Source organism: Zalophus californianus, chromosome X (assembly GCF_009762305.2).
Source record: "Zalophus californianus isolate mZalCal1 chromosome X, mZalCal1.pri.v2, whole genome shotgun sequence".
NCBI classification, from domain to species: domain Eukaryota; kingdom Metazoa; phylum Chordata; class Mammalia; order Carnivora; family Otariidae; genus Zalophus; species Zalophus californianus.
The window spans coordinates 52,137,033-52,158,799 of NC_045612.1; the positions used below are offsets into that span (position 1 = coordinate 52,137,033).

The 21,767-nt window shown below is 35.3% G+C and overlaps 1 protein-coding gene and 1 pseudogene across 5 annotated transcripts in view; one reads left to right on the forward strand and one right to left on the reverse strand.

Annotated features, from left to right (window-relative positions):
• Positions 1–21,767, reverse strand: part of DIAPH2 (diaphanous related formin 2) — a 956,101-nt gene that overhangs the window by 497,791 nt on the left and 436,543 nt on the right. The window lies entirely within an intron of this gene.
• LOC113930286 lies at positions 14,531–15,038 on the forward strand (annotated as a pseudogene).

Consider the following 21,767-nt stretch of genomic DNA (forward strand, 5'->3'; position numbering starts at 1 on the left):
AGACCAAATCAACAAGTGTGTGTATTTGTACACACACACCTACATACATACATATATATACACATACATAAATATACATACTGAAGGATATGTATGTGTGTATATATATATACACACACACATACTGAAGGAGAGATAGAGAGAGAGAATGAATTTAAATTTAAAGTGATTAGTCTTTGGTAGTGCTCGCAGATGTCTGGCAATAATTCATGCAAATTTCCAAGAAAAAAGTACCTTTAAACTTCAGTTTCAAAGTATTCTCACAGATAAAGTTAAGTAATCATTAGTTCACAATAAAAATAAAGATAACATAGAAAGCCGTGGAGAAACATTAGTAAGTCAGCAAAAACAAACGATAGAATTAGACTTATAAAGACACAAGATATAATACTGGAAAAACAATTTCTAGAGATAAGAAATGTAATAATTGATATAAGAAATTCATTGGATTAGGTAAAACAGAAGATGAGGCACAAATCATAAAAAGAATAAGTAAACTGGACAACAGGCCTAAAAAATATCCAGTAAAGTACACGACATAAAGACAAACTACGAGATGTAAACACAAGAAAACCTAAACAGAGTGAGAATGTTTAAAATATGTTCAATTAGAATTACAAAGGCAACTATGAATAGAGAGAATAAAAGATAATACTCTAAATAAAATGGCTAAAAAAAAGGCTAATAATTTTCTTGTATGGATAAAATAACAATCATTAAATTCAGGAAGCCCAATGAATCAGGATAAACAGAAGAATTAATGTTGCTTAACAACAATCAAAACCAGCTATTGGTGAAATAATCTGTTTACTGCTGAGAGAAAATAATTTGAAAGCTAGAATATATATCCATTGCATATCTTTTAAGTTCAAAGATGAAATAAACATATTATCAAACTTTAAAGTGTTTACTATGACCAAAATCTCATTAAAGGTACTCTAAAAAGATGTGTTTCAGTAAGAAATAAAATGATCCTAGAATGAAGCTGTCATATAAAAAGGAAGGTATAAACATAAGTTAAATATATGACTAAATTTAAGTAAACATGGATGAAACAGTAAAGATACTAATTTAGATTTAAAAAAAAACTAAAATATGGAACAACAGATAAATTAGGCAGTGTCATTTTCAAAGTTGTTAAAAATGATGTAAATAAATAGATACACAGGCCATGTTCAAGGATAGGAAGAATCAAATAAAAGAATCTCAAAAGACAACTTTGCAAGTTTATGCAATTGTAATCAAATATTATGACTGAATTTTTGCTGTTGTTTAAACTTGACAAACTGATTATAAAATTTATGTGGCTGAAAGAAGAGAGAATAATAGTCAACACATCCCTGAAGAGCAACGAGATCAATGTGGTTTGACATCCCCTATCAAAGACACCTGCTGAGGGCAACTAGCCTGAATGCCAGCTTTTCGTTATGCTTTACCTTAAAACCCAAGCCCCTGAGCAGTCATACAACTGCTTTTCTGTGACAAACCCGTACTAGCCACAGTGTCTCAAGACCTCACCCAGAGGATCAGGGCAGTTCTGCACTGCACTGGGTCTCTAAAATTTGTAGTTCTAAAACCCAGCCACATGCCAGAGATAAAAGACAGGAACATTGCACTGCCAGTGGGTGGGCTGACAGTGCAAACGTAGACATGGTAGAGGCAGGGATCTGATGGAAGCCAGGGACACAAGAGGATAGATTGTTTGCACTTCTAAGAGGGCTTCCTGAAAAGTGGTGAATGCAAACTCATCTTTCCAGGGAAGAGAGCAGGCCAATGCCATTTTTTACCCTTCCCATCAACATGAATGAACTTTCAACAAGCAGCACAGAGCACACAATGGAGGCTTGGGCCCGATTACACCGAACCCCACCCCCTAGTACACTTCAGGTGCCTTTTATAACAAGCAAGTGTGATTGAGAGCCTGAGCAGCAACAGAACCCTCCCCCAGAAAATGAACACAAAACCGTGCACACACCAGGTCTAATGATCATAGAGTGTTGAACACTTCAGTTGTAACGGAAATAGGACCAGGCACAGGTGTTCTTAACACACGAAAGACAAGACCTAGACAAAATGCAAGGACAAAGGAATTCATTCAAAAAGAACAAACAACATGAGGTCACAGAGAGGGAGCTAATCAAAAGAGATATAAGTAATACACCTGAACCAGAATTTAAAAATCACAATCATAAGCATACTAGCTGGGCTTGAGAAAAGCATAGAAGAAAGCAGAGAGACCCTTACTGCAGGGATAAAAGACCTAAAATCTAGTCAGGCCAAAATAAAACATTCTATAACTGAGATGCAAAACCAACTGGTTGTAATGACCACAATTATGGAAGAAGTGGATGAACAAATAAGTTAATATAGAAGATAAAATTATGGAAAATAATAAGAGTGAAAATAAGAGGTAAAGAAAAATATTGGATCGCTCATGAAGACTTAGGGAACTCAGTGATCCTTTATGGAAAGCATAATAACGTCTATATCATAGGAGTCCCAGAAGAAGAAGAGAGGCGAAAAGGGGCAGAAGGCTTACTTAAACAAGTTATAGCTAAAAACTTCCCCAATCTGGGGGAAGAAAGAAATACCCAAATCCAGGAGGCACAAAGAACTCCCATCAAAATCAACAAAAGCCGGCCAACACCAAGACATATAGTAGTAAAATTTGCCAGTTACAGAGATAAGGAAAGAATCCTGAAGGCAACAAGGGAAAACAAATCCCTAACCTACAATGGAACACAAATCAGGTTAGCAGCAGATCACCAAAGAAACTTGGCAGGCCAGATGGGAGTGGCAGGATATATTCAACATGATGAATGGGAAAAATATGCAGCCAAGAATGTATTATTCAGCAAGGCTATCATTCAGAATACAAGGAGAGATAAAGAATTTCACAGACAAACAAAATATAGGAATTCGTGACCACTAAACCAGCCCTGCAAGAAATATTAAAGGAGACTCTCTGAGTGGAAAAGACCAAAAGCAACAAAGACAAGAATGGAACAAAAAAAAATCTCCAGAAACAGCAAATTAACAGATAATACAATGGCACTAAATTCATATCTATCATTAATCATTCTGAATAGAAAGAGAGTAAATGCTCCAATAGAAAGACAAAGGGTATCAGAATGCACTAAAAAAAATTTAAGACTCATCCATATGCTGCTTAGAAGAGACCTAAAGACACCTGCAGATTCAAAGTGAGGGAAAGGAGAACAATCTATCATGTTAATGGATGTCAAAAGAAACCCAGAGTAGCGATATTTATATTAGACAAACTAGATCTTAAAACAATGACAGTAGTAAGAAGAAGGGAACAATATCATCATAAAGGGGACTATCCAACAGCAATATCTAACAATTATAAATATTTATACCCCCAACTTGGGAGCACCCAAATACATAAATCAATTAAAGACAAATGTAAAGAAACTTACTGATAATAATACAAAAATAGTAGGGGACTTTAACACCCCATTTAGAGCCCTGCATAAATCATCTAAGCAGAAGCTGACAAGCAAAGAATGGCTTTGAATGACACACTGAACCAGATGGACTTCACAGATATATTCAGAACATTTCATCCCAAAGCAGCAGAATACACATGCTTTGCAAGTGTACATGGAACACTGTGCAGAACAGATCACATACTGCGTCACAAATCAGCCCTCAACAAGTACAAAAAAACTGAGATCATACCATGCATATTTTTAGACCAAAACGTTATAAAACGAAGTTAATCATACACACACACACACACGCAAATTGGAAAAGACCACAAATACATGGAGGTTAAAGAACATCCTACTAAAGAATGAATGGGTTCACTAGGATTAAAGAAGAAATTTTAAAAATTCACAGAAGCAAATGAAGATGAAAACATGATAGTCCAGAACCTTTGGGATAAAGCAAAGGCAGTTATAAGAGGGAAGATTATAGCAATATAGGCCTACCTCAAAAAAAAAGTTTCAAATACACAACCTAACATTACACATAAAGGAGCTAAAAAAGTAGAAGGGGCGCCTGGGTGGCTCAGTTGGTTCAGTGTCTGCCTTTGGCTCAGGTCAAGATCTCAGGGCCAAGGGACTGAGCCCCACGTTGGGCTCCCTGCTCAGTGGAGAGTCTGCTTCTCCCTCTCCCTTTGCCCCTCCCCCACGCTCATGCGTGCATGCTCTCTCAAATGAATAAATAAAATCATTAAAAAAAAAAAGGAACCGCAAATGAAGCCTAAAGCCAGAAGAAGAAGGGAAATAATAAAAATTAGAGTATAGAAATAAATGATATAGAAACAAACAAAAAACAGTGGAACAAATCAACAAAACTAAGAACTGCTTCTTTGAAAGACTTGATAAAACTGATGAACTGCTACCCAAAATTATCAAAAGGAGAAAGGACTGAAATAAATAAAATAATGAATAAGAGAGAAGAGATCACAAACAATACCACAGAAATATATGCAATTATTAGAGAATATTATGAAGAATTATATGCCAAGAAACTGGGCAATCTGGAAAAAAAGGACAAATTCATAGAAACATACACACTAACAAAACTGAAACAGAAAGATATGGAAAATTTGAATAGGCCCAGTTATTGAATCAGTAATCAAAACTCTCCCAATGAACAAAAGTCCAGGGCCAGATGGCTTTCCAGGGAAATTCTACCAGACATTTAAAGAAGAGTTAGTAACTATTCTTCTCAAACCCTTCCAAAAAATTAAAAACGGAAGGAAAACTTTCAAACTCATTCTACAAAGTCAGCATTACCTTGATTCCAAGATCAAAGACCCCACTAAAAAGAAGAACTACAGGCTAATATCCCTGATGAACATGGATGTAAAAATTCCTAACATGATACTGGCAAACTGAATCCAACAGTACATTAAAAGAATTATTCACCATGATTGAGTGGGTTTTATTTCTGGGCTGCAGGGTGGTTCGGTATTCACAAATCAATCAATGTGATACACCACATTAATAAAAGAAAGGATAAGAACCATATGATCCTCTCAACAGATGCAGAAAAAGCATTTGACAAGGTAGACCATCATTCCTAATAAAAACCCTCAAAAAAGTAGGGACAGATGACATACCTCAACATCATAAGAGCCATATATGAAAGACCCATAGCTAAGATACTCAGTGGTAAAAAACTGAGAGCTTTTCCTTTGTGGTCAAGAAAAAAACAGGGATGTCTACTCACCATTGTTAATATTTTTTTTAAAGATTTTATTCATTCATTTTGAGAGAGAGGGAGAGAGAGCAAGAGAGCACAAGTCAGGGAGAGCAGCAGAGGGAGAGGGAGAAGCAGACTTCCGGCTGAGCAGGAAGCCCGATGTGGGGCTCGATCCCAGGACCCTGAGATCATGACCTGAGCCAAAGGCAGATGCTGAACCACCTGAGCCACCCAGGTGCCCCTCACCATTGTTATTTAACATAGTACTGGAAGTCCTAGCCTTAGCAATCACACAGCAAAAGGAAATAAAAAGCATTCAAATCCACAAAGAAGAACTCAAACTATTTGCAATTGATGTCATACTCTATTAGAAAACCCAAGATTCCACCAAAAAAAAAAAAAAATTGCTAGAACTGATAAAGAAATTCAGTAACGTCTCAGGATACAAAAATCAACCTAAAGAAATCTGTTGCATTTCTATACACCAATAATAAAGAAACAGAAAGAGAAATCAAGGAATCAATGCCATTTATAACTGTACCAAAAGCAGTAAGATACATAGGAATAACTCTAACCAAAGAGGTAAAAGATCTGTACTCCAAAAACTATAGAAGACTTATGAAAGAAATTGAAAATGTCACAAAGAAATGGAAAAACATTCTATGCTTATGGATTGGAAGAACAAATATTAAAATGTCTATACTACACAAAGCAATCTACACAGTCAATGCAATCCCTATAAAAATACCACCAGCATTTTGCACATAGGTGGGCAAACAACCCTAAAATTTGTATAGAACCACAAAAGACCCTGAATAGCCAAAGCAATACTGAAAAAGAAAAGCAAAGCTTGTAGGTATCACAGTTCTGGACTTCCAGTGTATTAAAAAGATGTGTGATCAAGACAGTACGGTATTGGTACAAAAACAGAGACATAGATCAAAGGAACAGAATAGAACACCCAGAAATGGACCCACAACTATATGGTCACCTCCTCTTTGTCAAAGCAGGAAAGAATATCCAATGGAGAAAAGACAGTTTCTTCACCAAATGGTGTTAGGAAAACTGGACAGCAACATGCAGAAAACCGAAACTGTACCATTTTCTTATATTATATACAAAAATAAACTCAAAATGGATGAGGGACCTAAATGTGAGACAGGAATTCATCAAAATTCTAGAGAAGAACACAGGCAGAAACCTCTTTGACCTCAGCCATAGCAACTTATTACCAGACTGGTCTCTGGAAACAAAAGCAAAAATGAACTACTGAACTTCATCAAGATAAAAAGCTTCTGCAAAGTGAAGGACACAATCAACAAAACTAAAACAGACCTATAGAATGGGAGAAGATATTTGCAAATGACATATCTGATAAAGGGTTATTATCCAAAATCTATAAAGAACTTACCAAACTCAACACCCAAAAAACAAATAATCCAGTTAAGAAATGGGCAGAAGACATGAATAGACATTTTTCCAAAACAACCAGATGGTCAACAGATACATGAATAGATGCTCAACATCCCTCATCATCAAGGAAATACAAATCAAAACCATGATGAGATACTACCTCACATCTGTCAGAATGGCTAAAGTTAACAAACAACACAGGAAACAACAGATGTTGGTGAGGATATAGAGAAAAAGGAACCCTTTTACACTGTCGGTGGGAATGCAAACTGGTGCAGCTACTCTGGAAAACAGTATGGAGGTTCCTCAAAAAGTTAAAAATAGAACTACCCTATGACCAGTAATTGCACTACTAGGTATTTACCCAAAGGATACAAAAATACTGATTTGAAGGGGCACAAGCAACCTGATGTTTACAGCACCATTATCAACAATAGCCAAATTATGGAAAGAGACCAAATGTCCATCGATTGATGAATGAATAAAGAAGATGTGGTGTGTGTGTGTGTGTGTGTGTGTGTAATGGAATATTAGTGAGTCATCAAAAAATGAAATCTTGCCATTTGTAAGGACATGGATAGAGCTATAGTGTATTAAGCTAAGCCAAACAAGTCAGTCAGAGAAAGAAAAATACCAGATGATTTCACTCATATGTAGTATTTAAGAAACAAAATAGATGAACATAGGGGAAGGGAAAAAAAGAGAGTGAAGCACACCATAAGAGACTTAACTATCAAAAATAAACTGAGGTTTGATGGAGGAAAGGTGGGCAGGGGATGGGTTAAATGTGTTATTGGTATTAAGGAGGGCACTTGTGTTGAGCACTGGGTGTTACATGTACGTGATGAATCACTAAATTCTACTCTCGAAATCAGTATTACACTATATATTAATTAACTAGGATTTAAATACAAATTCAAAAAATAATAAAATAAACATAAGGTTTTTAGAATGGTATAAAGTGAATTGCTCATTATTAAGGCATTAATATAAAACAAAAGAAAAAACCCCACATAGTATGTTATAAAGAAAACTCATAGTAATAAAGTAATAAAGTGATAAAGTCAACAGACAGTAAAATGATTGCCTATATTCACAATTTAAAAATAATTATGGCCTATTCTTTAAACAATGCTTGAATAAGGGTATTTGCAATTTAATGAGAAGGCATTCTGTCAGAGTCTGAACATAACACAAATATTTTACATTCCTGGGAAAGACATTTTTTTAAACACATGGAATCAATTTTGTTTTGCCTAACCAAATGTCCAAACCTCTGTCATGAAGTTTCTAATTAACATTGAAAATAGAAGCAAAGCAAATAATTGGAAGCTTATTAAATTCTGAAACTTCACAATGTTTCTGAAATAAAAGTAATTTTGAAGATAGTGGTTCTCAAAGGGACAATTTTGTCTAGTCGGGGACATTTTTTAATGTCTGAAGGCATTTTTGTTTTTCCTAACTGGTGGTGGGGATGTTGCTACTGGCATCTAGTGGGTAGAGGCCAGGAATACTGCTAAACATCCAACAATGTACAGGACAGGACTCCACAAAAAAGAATTATTGAGCCAAAATATCAACAGTGTCAAAGTTAAGGAATTCTTCTTAAGCATATGCTTTCAGCGCTTGTCAAATACTTTTAAACAAATAAGTTTAAATTGTGTAATATTTAAGACATACAGAAATGTATACACAAGACAATGACTCTATGTGCTTACCACTGAGCTTAATAAAAAGTGTCCAATCCCTACTTCTCTATTCCTTACTGACTCTCTAGTTTTTATAGATTATTTATTTATTATTTGTTTTTAAAGATTTTATTTATTTATTTGAGAGAGAGAATGAGATAGAGCATGAGAGGGGGTAGGGTCAGAGGGAGAAGCAGACTCCCTGCTGAGCAGGAAGCCCGATGCGGGACTCGATCCCAGGAGCCTGGGATCATGACCTGAGCCGAAGACAGTCGCTTAACCAACTGAGCCACCCAGGCGCCCTAGATTATTTAAAATACCTATTATGTTATTGCTATAACTGTGTTAAAATATGTCATAACATGTTGGCTATATCATGTTAAATTGTGCTACAACTATCATATGACTTTAATAGATTTAATGATTAGGCATATCTATGCTTTACACAGGAGACCTAGAATTAGAACATTGCAAAAACCGTATGGTAAGTAAATATTTATTCCTTGTATGTCTTAATTCCTGAATATACAACTGAGAGGAACTGGTTTTACAAATAAAAATCAATTACAAATGTGTTATAATTCATTAAATACATGACTAGCCGACAATCTGTGGATTCCAAACAAATTTATATAACACAAAAAAATGAGTAGGAAGCTGGTAAACAAAAACCAAAAATACTGCGTGATTGTTTTCCATCTCTGTTAGTTTCATTGAGGGCATTGGAGCCTGGATTTTCTGCCTCCATTTCTCCTTGGCTGAGGGACACCTGCTTTTATCTAGAGGTAGCTTCATAAATGCAAGTTAGAGTAAGGATTTTGGTATAACCTTGCTTCTCATTTCCTAGTTCAAGGTTCTGGAAGTCTGTGTGAGGAAAAAGATGGCACTTTCCACATTCTACAACTGCAAGGGAATTCTTGGTCTACCACAAACATCATGTATAGGATGAAAGAACCAGAATTTTAATAAAGTTCCATCATGGCTTGAAGTCTACAAGGCAGCAGAAAATATGATCTTTGAGGCCACATCTTGCTCAACTATTAATAAGACCAATATTTCATTAATAAAATCTTTTAAAAAAAGACCTATGTTTTGTTCAAAGTATAAATAAACTAAAATATGTTGCATTTTTAAAATGCTTTTTACTGGGCGCCTGGGTGGCTCAGTTGGTTGGGAGACTGCCTTCGGCTCAGGTCATGATCCTGGAGTCCCAAGATCGAGTCCCACATCAGGCTCCCTGCTCAGCAGGGAGTCTGCTTCTCCCTCTCACCCTCTTCCCTCTCGTGCTCTCTATCTCTCATTCTCTCTCTCTCAAATAAGTAAATAAAATCTTTAAAAAAATAAAATAAAATGCTTTTTACAATCCAATTAGTATAAAAAATTGTTTAAAGCTACTTTTTCTCTCTTTTTAAAATAGTCTGATATCACTTATGAACAATAATACAAATGAATACTTGTATTAATCAACAATAGACACAGAAGAGATGAAAATAAGCAGTCATTACATTTACTTGGAATAGATATGATTTTATCAACAGACTGAAAGTAGCAAACAAGGGTCAAAGATAAGCAGTGAAGGAAGGGAAGAGAAAAAAAAAATCACTCAACTAACTAGGTAGAAAAGATGAAAAAGAACAGCAACTCATGGATAAAAGTATTTTTAGATTGCAATAGCAAGCCATAAAGTAATCATTTATTCCACCATGATGAGAAATGGGAAAGAAATGCTTTATGAATGTTCCTGTTATTGCTAATGTTTCATTTTTCTCTAAAAAATTATGGAAATGAATGTGGTTAATACAAGTTGTTATTTAAGAGAAAAATGTTTTCAAACTCTACAGTATTAATGCCATTATAGCCTTAATTGATATACTTATAGTCATCAACCCTTGTAAAGTACACAAACACATGCAGACTCACAGGCTGCATAAAATACAGATGGTCGATAGCCGCGTAAATAGATCAATGATTACAAAGATGGATTGAGGAGACAAAAATGAGCTCTACTATTATACATGCATGAACTTCCTGACTATAAGAATAATTATAATCCAGAATTGGTTAACTGAAGGAAGCTGAAGAATCATATTTCCCTGCAGAATCAACAGATACCCATCTATCTTTGACGGCTTAGGAGCAGCATTGCCTGGAATCAGGGCAATGTATCAGATGACCTATGCTTTATTCTAATTATTATGTCAGGACCCAATAAAAGTTACATAATTCATATAATCTGTTTTGAGACATAAAGTAACAATTGGAAAAACATAATCATGTGGCTACCTGCAGATTCTATACATTTGGTACAGTGCTGGATACTTGAATGGGTTCCAGAAGAGTAACATGGCCAGCAGGAGTAGAAATTATCTGAGGGGAAAAAAGCAAGCTGGAATACTCCCATGCATTTATTACAGGAAGACATCTATGGAGATATTTTTGTAATTTCCATTATGAAGGAGATGCCCTAGAGCCATATTTCACCGAGGGGATATTATTAAGAAAGATTAGGGCGCTTTATTTAGAAAAGAATTTATTTAAAATGAAAGAAAGTAAGGAAAGGAGGGAAGAGAGAAGGGAGGTAAGAGGAGAGAAGGTGGGAAGGAAGGAGGAAAGGGAAGGAGGAAAGTTAAGAGAAAATGAAGTGGTTGGAGAATGAACAAAAAATAGGATAGTGGACAGCTGCATACCCAGAAGAAATGCCTCTGTCCCTTAAAAATAAGGGAGACATCATCCAAAAGACAATAAACAGAACATTTGCTTAAAGAATACAATAATCTGGTATGACATATGGATTATTTTAAGAAAAAAATACAAGAAAATAATACTTGAACTAAGTAAGTCACTAAAATTCAGGATATCAAAAGGGGTATCTTTTACCCCATCTCATTCTCTTATTCATCATTCCTTAAAATTCTCCCCTGTGCTGGCTACTGTGACACACCACAGTATCTGGCCCTCTCCCTAACATGGTGGCTCACTTTGTTCCGATATCTGTAACACCATCCATTCCCTCAACCAGTGTGTTCTAAGGAAACATGGTCTTTAACTTTCCATTTGTCACTTTTCTTCCACTATCTACTTTGGTAGATATCCGCTATCCACTATCTTTGGTCCTCATACTCGAACAAACATTTCTTTGCAAATGATTCAAAAAATCTTATTTTCAGTGCCAGTCTCCATTCTGACTTCCAATTACATATTCTAATATATTTTTTAAAACTTTTCTCCTCTGCCCTTTTCTCTGTGTGACATATTTCACTTAACATAATGTTCTCAAAGTCCATCTGTGTTGTCATAAATAAAAGGATTTCCTCCTTTCCTATGGCTGAGTAATAGTCCTGTGTGTGTGTGTGTGTGTGTAACTTCTTTATTCATTCATCAATAGACATGTACATTGTTTCCATGTCTTGGCTATTGTAAAAACAAACTGCTGCAATAAAAATGGGTATGCAGATATCTCTTCAATATAGTGATTTCATTTCCTTCAGAGATATAACCAGGAGTGTGATTGCTCAATCATATAGTTCTATTTTAATTTTTTCATGAATTAACACACTGTTTTCCAGAGTGGCTGCACCAATTTACATTCCCACCAACAGTTTACAACGGTTCTCTTTTCTCCACATCCTCACCAGCACTTGTTATCTCTTGTCTTTTTTATAATAGTGATTCCAATAGATGTGAGGTGATATCTCATTATAGTTTTGATTTGCATTTCCCTGATAATTAGTAATACTGAGCATCTTTTTATGTACATGTTGGCCACTGGAATATTTTCAAGTCCTTTGCTGATGCTTTAAGTCAAATTATTTGGTTTTCTACTCTTAAGTTGTAGGAGTTCCTTATATATATTGGATATTAACCACTATCAGATTTGTGGTTTGCAAATATTTTCTCCCATACTGTAAGTTACCTTTTTACTCTGTTGACTATTTCCTGTGCTGTGCAGAAAACGTAGTTTGATGTAGTCCCTCTTATTTTTGCTTTTAGTGTCACATCAAAAAAGTATTTCCAAGATCAATGTCAGGGAGCTTTTCCCCTGTTTTCTTCCAGGAATTTTATGATTTAAAGACTTACATTTAAGTCTTTAAATATCCATTTCAAATTAATTTTTGTGAATGGTATAAGGTTCCAGTTTCATTCTTTTGCATGTGACTATCCAGTTTTCCCAGCAAAAATTATTGAAAGGATTAACCTTTACTCCATTCAGGATTCTTAGCTACCTTATCCAGTATTATTTGACTGTATATGCACAGGTTTATTTCTGGGCTCTCAATTCTGTTCCATTGATCTACATACCATAATATTTTGATTACTATAGTTCTGTAATATAGTTTCATATCAGGAAGTGTGATGCCTCCATCTTTGTTCTTTCCTGGGACTGTTTTGGCTATTCGTGGTCCACTGTGTTTTCATATGAATTTTAGAATTTTTTTTATTTCTGTAAAAAAATTCTACTGGACTCTTGACAGAAATCATATTTTATCTATAGATCAGTTTGGGTATTATGAACATTTTAACAAAATAATTATTCCAATCCATGAACATGAAATATCTTTCCATTTACCTGTGTCTTCTTCAATTTCTGTCATCAGTATCTTAGAGATTTCAGGTTACAGATTTTTCACCTCCTTAAATTTATGCCTAAGTACTGTACTGTTCTTAATGCTATTGTGATACTGTTTCTTTTTCAGATATTTTGTTGTTACTACACAGAAACACAACTGCTTTTTGTATGTTAATTTTGTATCCTGCAACTTTACTGAAGTTGCTTATTAGTTCTAACAGTTTTTTGATGGAGTCTTTATGATTTTCTATATTTAAGATCATGTGATCTGCAAACACAATTTTACTTCTCCCTTTCCTATTTGGATGCATTTTATTTATTGTCATGCTTCATTGCTCTGATTAGGACTACCAGTACTAGGTTGAATAGGAGTGGAAAGAATGGACACCCTTCCCTTATTCCTGACCTTGGAGGGAAAGCTTTCCACCTTTCATCGTTCGGTATGATATTAGCTGTATGCTTATCACTTATGGGCTTTAACATGTTGAAGTATGTTCCTTCTATATCCAAATTGTTGAGAGGTTTTATCATGAATGGATGTTGAATTCTGTCAAATGTTTTTTCTGCATCTACTGAGATGATCATATGGGTTTTATCTTTCATTCTATTAACGTGATGTATCCCATTTACTAATTTATGCATTGAACATATTTTGATTACATTTTTGTAATCAGATCTTTGCATCACAGTTCTGAACCACAACTGATCATGGTTTATGAACCTTTTAATGAACTGTTGAATTCAATTTGCTAGCTATTGATAAATTTTGCATTCATATTCATCAGGTATATTGGCCTATACTTTTCTTGTAGTGTTCTTACCTGGTTTTGGTATCAGGGTAATGCTGGTGTCATAAAATGAGATTGGGAGTATTCCTTCCTCTTCCCATTTTTGGAGGCATTTCAGAAGGATTGGTGTTAATTCTTTTTTAAACATTTGGTAAAATTAATGAGTGAAATCATCTGATCCTAGACTTTTCTTTGTTGAGAGGTTTTTGATACTGCTTCAATCTCCTTAGTCATCATGGTCTGTTCATATATCCTATTCATGATTCAGTCTTGTTCAGTTGTATGTTACACAGAATTTATCCATTTCTTCTAGGCTGTGCAATCAGTTGGCATATAATTGTTCACAGTAGTCTCTTATAATCCTTTGTATTTCTTTGGCATCAGATGTAATGTCTCCTATTTCATTTATAATTTTATTTATGTGGATCTTCTCTTTTTTTTTTCCCTTGGGTTAGTCTAGCTACAGGCTTGTCAATTTTATCTTTCCAAAGAACTAACTCTTAGTTTTATTGATCTATTCTATTGTTTTCTTATTCTCGATTTCATTTATTTCTGCTCTACTCTTTATTATAATTTCCTTCCGTCTGCTAACTTTGGGCTTAGTTTTTTATTTTTTTCTAGTACCCTGAGGTGTAAAGTTCAGTTATTTGAGATCTTTTTTTTCTTGATATATGTGTTTATCCCTAAATTCCCTGTTAGAAGTGCTTTAATTCCATCCCATAAGTTTTGTCTCAACAAATATTTTTTATTTCATTTTTTTAAAAGCCTTCTGTAATCCATTAGTTGTTCAGAAGTATGCTGTTTAATTTCCATATATGTGATTTCTAGTTCCATACCACTGTGGTCAGAAAAGACACTTGGGGTGGCTTGCGCCAACCTGCCAGATGAGTGGCTGCATGGCTTCGTTCTCTTCTGCAGCCCTGTTCAGGCTGCGGGGCCTGGAACCTGCTGCAGTTCCCATGGTTGGTGGGGCAGCTCAAGAGAGTCCCATGGACTGCCTGGATATACAGAAATGTTTAGAGGTAAGTGTATCAGATCACATGTACAGAATGGCAGTTATGACTCTCATTCCCAAAAGTGAGCATCTTAACAAAGACCAGAAGCTATGAAGCAGCTAACCCAGCTCCTCCCAGAGCATCTCAAAAAGGAACTTTATGAACTTTGGGAAAAGTATGAGACCCAATTCAGTGCATAAGCCAAACATGTGAAGCAGCTGGACCAAAATTAGATGATTCTTCAGACGTCTGAGTATGAAGGCCTTGAAAACAAACCTGGGAGGTTGTACAACTTCTATAATTCAACAGCAGGAAAATTCAGTCACCTAAGATAGTCCAACTTGTTTCTGAACTTGAGGCAAAAAGAAACACTAACATAGCTGCCACCACCAGTGAGCCACCCTCCTGATGTGGCCTCTGTGTTGCTATACTCATGTGACAAACATTTTATTTTTCCATTTCATGGTGTTGTTTTGCCACTATTAGTTTGTTGATTCCACAGATATGAGTCTATTCATTTGCAATTGCCTGGACTTCAGTAAGAAATGCGATACAATTTGGATGATAAAAGAAGCTATGGAACAGGATGTGGTCCGAAAATGCCATGGATGCAGATTAAGGGCAGTGCAGGGAGGTTTTTCTAAAATACATTTTTAAAACCTTAAAAAAAAAGAAAAGATGCATGGTATGACTTTAATCTTAAATTTGCTACTACTTTTGTTATCACATGATCTATCCTGGAGATCATTCCATGTGCACTTGAAAAGATTACGTATTCTGCTGCTATTGTATGAAATGTTCTATATATGTCTATTATGTCCATTTGGTCTATAGTGTTGTTCAAATCTACTGTTTCCTTATTGATTGTTTGGATAATCTACCCATTGTTGAAACTGGGTATTACAGTCCCCAACTATTACTGAATTGCTGGGTTTTTTTTTTTTTTTTAGTTCTTTTAGTTCTATTAATATTTATATTTATATGTTTAGGTATCCCAATGTTGGGTGCATAATTATTTATAATTGTTATATCTTCTTTTTTTTTATAAGTTAATGATATTTATTTATTTTTTTATAAGATTTTATTTATTTATTTGAGAGAGAAAGAATGAGAGACAGAGAGCACAAGAGGGAAGAGGGTCAGAGGGAGAAGCAGACTCCCTGCCGAGCAGGGAGCCCGATGCGGGACTCGATCCCGGGACTCCAGGATCATGACCTGAGTCGAAGGCAGTCGCTCAACCAACTGAGCCACCCAGGCACCCAAATGTTATATCTTCTTGATGAAATCACCCTTTTATCGTATCCTGACGTTCTTTGTTTTGATCTTTTTCCTCTTTTTTTTACTTTAATTCTATTTTGTCTAAGTATAGCAACACCTGCTTTCTTTTGGTTTCCATTTGCTTGAAGTATTTCTTTACCTCCCTTCACCCTCAATCTATCTGTGTCCTTAAAACTAAACTTATTCTCTTGTGAGTCTCAGATCCAGTGGTGATAAACTCCTTCAGTTTTGTTTAACAAAATATTTTTTCTTCATTTCAGAAAATGGCTTTACCAGGTGTAACAGTTTTGAATGACAGTTTCTTTCTTTCAATATTTTGAATATACCATTCCACCATCTCCTAGCCTGCCATGCTTCTCTTAAGAAATCCACTGATAGTCCTGTAGGCTTTCTTCACTCTTCCTTTTTGTTTGATTTTACTCCTGGGACTGCATAATTTCAAATGATCTATCTTTCAGTTCACTCATTCTTTCTTCTGCCAGATCAAGTGTGATGTTAAATTTTCTATTGAATTCTTCCATTCAGTTATTGTATTCTTCATCTCTAGGATTTGTCTGATTCTTTTTGATGGTTACTCTTCTTTGTTGAACTTCTCATTTTGTTCATGTATTATTTTCCAAATTTTGTTTAGTTGTCTTTCTGTGTGTTCTTGTAGTTCACCAAAATTCTTTAAGAGGATTATTGTGAATTTGTTTTCAGCAAGTTCATAGATCTCTATTTCTTTAGGGTCAGTTATTGGATCCAATTAGTTTCCTTTAGTGGTGTCATTTTTGCCTTATTTATTGTGATTCCTGGTTCAGTGGGGTTACAGACTATGCTTTTTGTTCAGGCAAAGCTTCTCGACTGAGGATCCCTCACTTCTGGTGGAGCTACAGACGATGCTCCATGATTGAAAAGGGTAACTGGCTGGGAACCCTTCCTCGGTCAGGCCACAGGCTGAGTTCAGCATCAGACAGGATCATAGGCTGTACTCCACTGCTGGGTGGGGCTACAGGCTGGACTCTGTGGCTTGGTGTTACTGTAGGTTGGGCTCCAAGCCTTCCCAGGGTGACTCTTCAGGCTACCTGGATAAACAGGGCCAGAGTGTATGCTCAACGGCTGGGCAGGGATGTTGCTTGGCTCCTTGCCCAGGCAGAGGTATTTAATGGGCTCCACAGTTACCTGGGTTCTCTGGCCAGGCTTCTTGGACAAATAAAACTGGAGACTATGCTCAGCACTTTATACATGGCTGTAAATTTGCTTCCCTGTCCAGGCAGGGCAGTAAAATAGGCTCTGTGGCTAATGTAGCCTGTTGACTAGAGAACCAAACCAGGCAGAACTGCCAGTCGAACTCTCTGGACAGATGGGGCCAGGAATTTGGCTCTGAAGATGGTCAGAAACACTGGCTGGGCTCTCTACCTGGGTATTGCTTACAAGTAGGAATGTAGTCTGTCAAGATCTGAGGGCTGGTTGGTATAAGTCCCATCCCCATTCTCCATCTCTATCTGATCCCCACCCCCACCACACACAGCTTACCCCAGTGATCGCTATAAGGTGACACCTGAGTGGGCCTTTTGGGAAGCATCCCACAATGCTGGGGGAGCTAGATGTCCACTGAGAGTTCTCTTCTTCCACTAGAGAAACTGTAGGCCCACAGGGGCCCTCTCAGTGCAGTGCTATGCTAATCTGGGGAAGGACAATATGGTCAGACCACAGCTGTTTTCTTACCCTTCTAATGTGGTCCTTCTTGGTCTCTGTGGACTAGGAGTGTGTATTAACATCATCCCTAGTCTGGGATTTTCACGGTGGTGTGTTCTCTACAGATAGTGGCTAGGGAGACTGAAGTTGGGAACAACTTATGTCAGCCAGCTTGATTGGTAGACTTTTCTGTACTAGTTTCTGGTCTTTCTGTTTGTGCCTTGAACCCTTTAACACCAGTTTATGGATACTTTTCTCACAATAAAATAAAACACAGAGGAATATAAAAGAAACAGATTATATTAAAATAGTTAATATATTTAAAAACTAAATTGTGACATAATAATAGATATGCATCTTGATTAAAGCATTACAAAATAAGATCTAGTGGTAGCTTTAATAACTAGTGAAATCTTGAAGTATTAATGACTTTAAATAATATTTCAAGATACCTGCCTCAAATTTAATGTGATATGAAAATATTTATTATTTCTATTAGTGGAAAGTTAGAGGTGCTATTAATACTACTTTGGTCTGTTACCTACATTGTTAATCAAAGGAAATATTAAATGATAGGTTAAAGTTTATAAACTACAGATACAGTATTTTTCATATCTAAGTTCAGAAGCCCCTGAATTGTCTCTATTAATTCCCAAAGCGGGGCTTTGAACCCCTCGTTAAAAACCTCTGCTCAATACGTATCTTTGTAAATTATGCTGCAGTTATATTTCCTTCTATGTTAATCATCCTTTTTTTCTATACATGTTTTGTGAACATGACCATAATCTCCCTAGCAACACAATTTCCTCAGCATTTAAGAATCATTTACATGCACTAATGTTCTAAAGTAAAACACACTTTTATTTTTCCCTTAACATTGAAATCAATTTTTTGCAAATGCTAGTTTCATTTGTCAATGTTCTATATGTAAGTAGGCCTACAAATAATTGATTTTTACCCCTGATATCCTGAAAACATTGGTTTAGATTTTTTTCTCAGTAGATCAAATTTAAATTATACTGATACAAACTTTCAAAGCTGAAATAACTCTAAGAATCAACTAAATTTAGCTCACATTATTTGGCACTAACCCATAATTATATATATTAGAAGCTCCTCAACAAGCTCAGAATATGGTATACTTTTTAAAATGTTTCCATGTGTTCCTGTATTTTAGGACATCTCAACATCTTCCACACAATGAAGTCAGTTTCTAGCTTAAATTTATATATTTTGAAATAAGGAAAACATTAGTATTTTTCTTAATAACCTGAAAATTTGGGCTCGTTCTGTATTGATTAAATTATATATATATAGTATTTTTAAAATAAGATATTCATCCTGCTAAATAACTAAAATATATTAGTCATCTGGTTGGAAAAAGCGTATTGACCTTTCTGGAGAGATAATACTAGTGTTAACTCTGGGAGGCAGTGTGTCCTTAATTGTTTTTTATTGTTTTTGTTGTTATGAGGAAACAAACATCTCCTTTGAGCAATATACTATGATTATGCATGGATGGAATTTAGCATTGTAATCAAATAGAACATACAACAAAGTTAATCTGATGAAACATATTTAATGCTAATGCATTATCAATGTGCTACATGGTAATTACACATAAACTGTAAATAGCTCCTATGAATGGCAAATTGATGTTACTTTTACATCACTGAAGCAAATGTTTCTGGGATGGGAGGGAGAAAAAAGCAGTAGTGATTTTAATCTTTTCTCTTGCCTGAGGAAAGCAGTCACCTTTGTGTTCTGGAAAATTGAGTAATTGTTTCAATCCAGGACCTTCCTCCTTAACAAAAGATACTCAGATGTTTGATAAATAAACATACTACTAACTTCAATAACTCACACTGAGTTACATATCATCTGTGCTTATTATACCCAAGTGGCACAATCCCAATCACACATACTATTAAATTACATCTTAAGTTGTTTTCTCCTACAAGCAGAACTAAAGAAATGATTTTTGATTGAGCAAGGTAAGGAATGAGAGGAAATTTCAGAGTATCTGGCACTGAGAAGAAAAGCAATCTGGCTTGAAAAAAGTCATCAGTGGTATGCTTTCAACAAAAAGAAGGCACTAAATCTGTGGGGCAAAAGATGCAAGGGGTAAAACACATGAATATGTGAAAAAAAAAGGAACAGATAAAGGCTTAGAAAAGTGAATGGAAGTCTAGAAAAAAGGAAGAGATGACACAAGCCCAGGTCAACCCATTCACAGCAAACAGGAATTACATGGACACATCTGGTATAACATGCACTAAAGGAGCCTGGCAGGATCTACACTTTATGATTCTCCATCACTCATCTTCCCAGAGTATAGGCCAAGATTTAGCATACTACTGTGATTTCAAAAGCAGTTGTTTTCACTGCATAGTGGATAAAATTAAACCAGCAAATTCAAGAATTGAGACATAATTTATCGCCATCTCCAAATTGAAAGCAATCCGTTCTTCCAAACTGAACCAGGCTTACCCAATTTAAAGAGAAACAAATAGGTATTGTTTATGTTACAAAATAAAGTGAAACATAAAAAAGTCCCACATAATAAATTTCTATATATATATTTTAAAAGCTTGTTGCGTACTAGAGGGACATTCACAAGTGAGAATCTTCCTCTGGTTCTTATATTCCCTAAAGAGTTAAAAACATTACTTAAAAAATAATCAATGTTTTGAATATTATTGGCAAATAAAGACCACATTCTAAATAATTACATTCTTCTTTATTTACCAAAGTATGTGAAGGAAAAGCTACATAGTTTTAAAGGGTAAAATAAATGGCTAAATTGATTAATTCTTCAAAATATGGTTCTATTTTACTATAATTCTAGAGAAAAGACTAACAAGTTTTGGAGTCAGAAATTTCTTTGTCTCATTGTACGTTAAAATTAAACTGTCCAAGTGAAAAAAAGAGGGAAAAGTAAATCATGTTTAGGCTTCATTCCTCACTCATTCTATTTGTGCAAAGAATCATGGGACTTAGACGGACAGGATAAATGTGATCAGCTCTCCATTTCTACTCAGAGAAATATGCACTTGCTAGTTGCACACTTTTTTTAACTTTTCCACAGGGGGATTTATCAAAGTGTAACTCTTACTGAGATTAACGTAAGTATGTCATGATAATAAAGAGCCTACATAAACTCATTAAACCTTAGCCTTAGAAAATAAATTTCTATTTACCTATATTTATATTATAATATCTATATTTAAAACATTTACATGAGGTAATCTGTAATGCAAGCTTACATTACAAAATGGAGGAACTTCCATATAGACATAGCCTGCTCAAATGACAGACACTGGTTCTCTGAAATTTAGAGACACTCTGAGGGCAGTATGATAAAACTCTCACAGCATAAATTACTGAGTCTTTTTAAAATCAAAGCAAGCTTTATGGGTTAAAAACATAAAAAGAAAAACCTACAATGACTATGCCCTTATAGGTAAAATCTTCACAGCTCTTCCTTCCAGAAATTAAATTAGACAGGACCAGACATACCAAGAACTGTAATAATATGTTAGATCTTGTATAGTGCTTTATTCTACAGAGCACATTATTTGGTTTAATACATCTGTATTCTCTGATGTGGAAAGAGATTTAGCAAGCTAAAATAAGTGGCTCATGGAAGGCAGAATAATAGAACAGAAAGAACAATAGATTTAGAACTATGAAAGATCTTGTTCTGAATCCCAGCTCTGCTAATCTGCCACTTACCATCTATGTGACATTGGGCAATCTCTTTAAGCCTCAGTTTTCTGTAACATGAGGACAATAGTATGTACCTCATAGGATTGTTAATAGGATTCAATGAGATAAAATATATAAAGTGCCTGATACAATTCCTAGCACATGTTATGTGTCTAACAAAAAATAACTTTAACATTTACCAATTGATTGTGAGCAAGGTATTTAACATTTTGACCTCCCCACTATTACATCCATAAAACTGTAATAACAACATTTACTTAACAGAGTTGTTGTGATGATGAAATACATGCAATTTTATGTACAGTGAATGATAGGCAGAAACAAAACTAGAAGGTAGCCTTCTATGTTGAATACTCTTACTGGTAACAAAGCTAGATACTTGTGATTCTATTACCAAAATATAGAAGAACATTTTCCCACAACTCCATTGAGAAAATAACAATCTAGAAATACC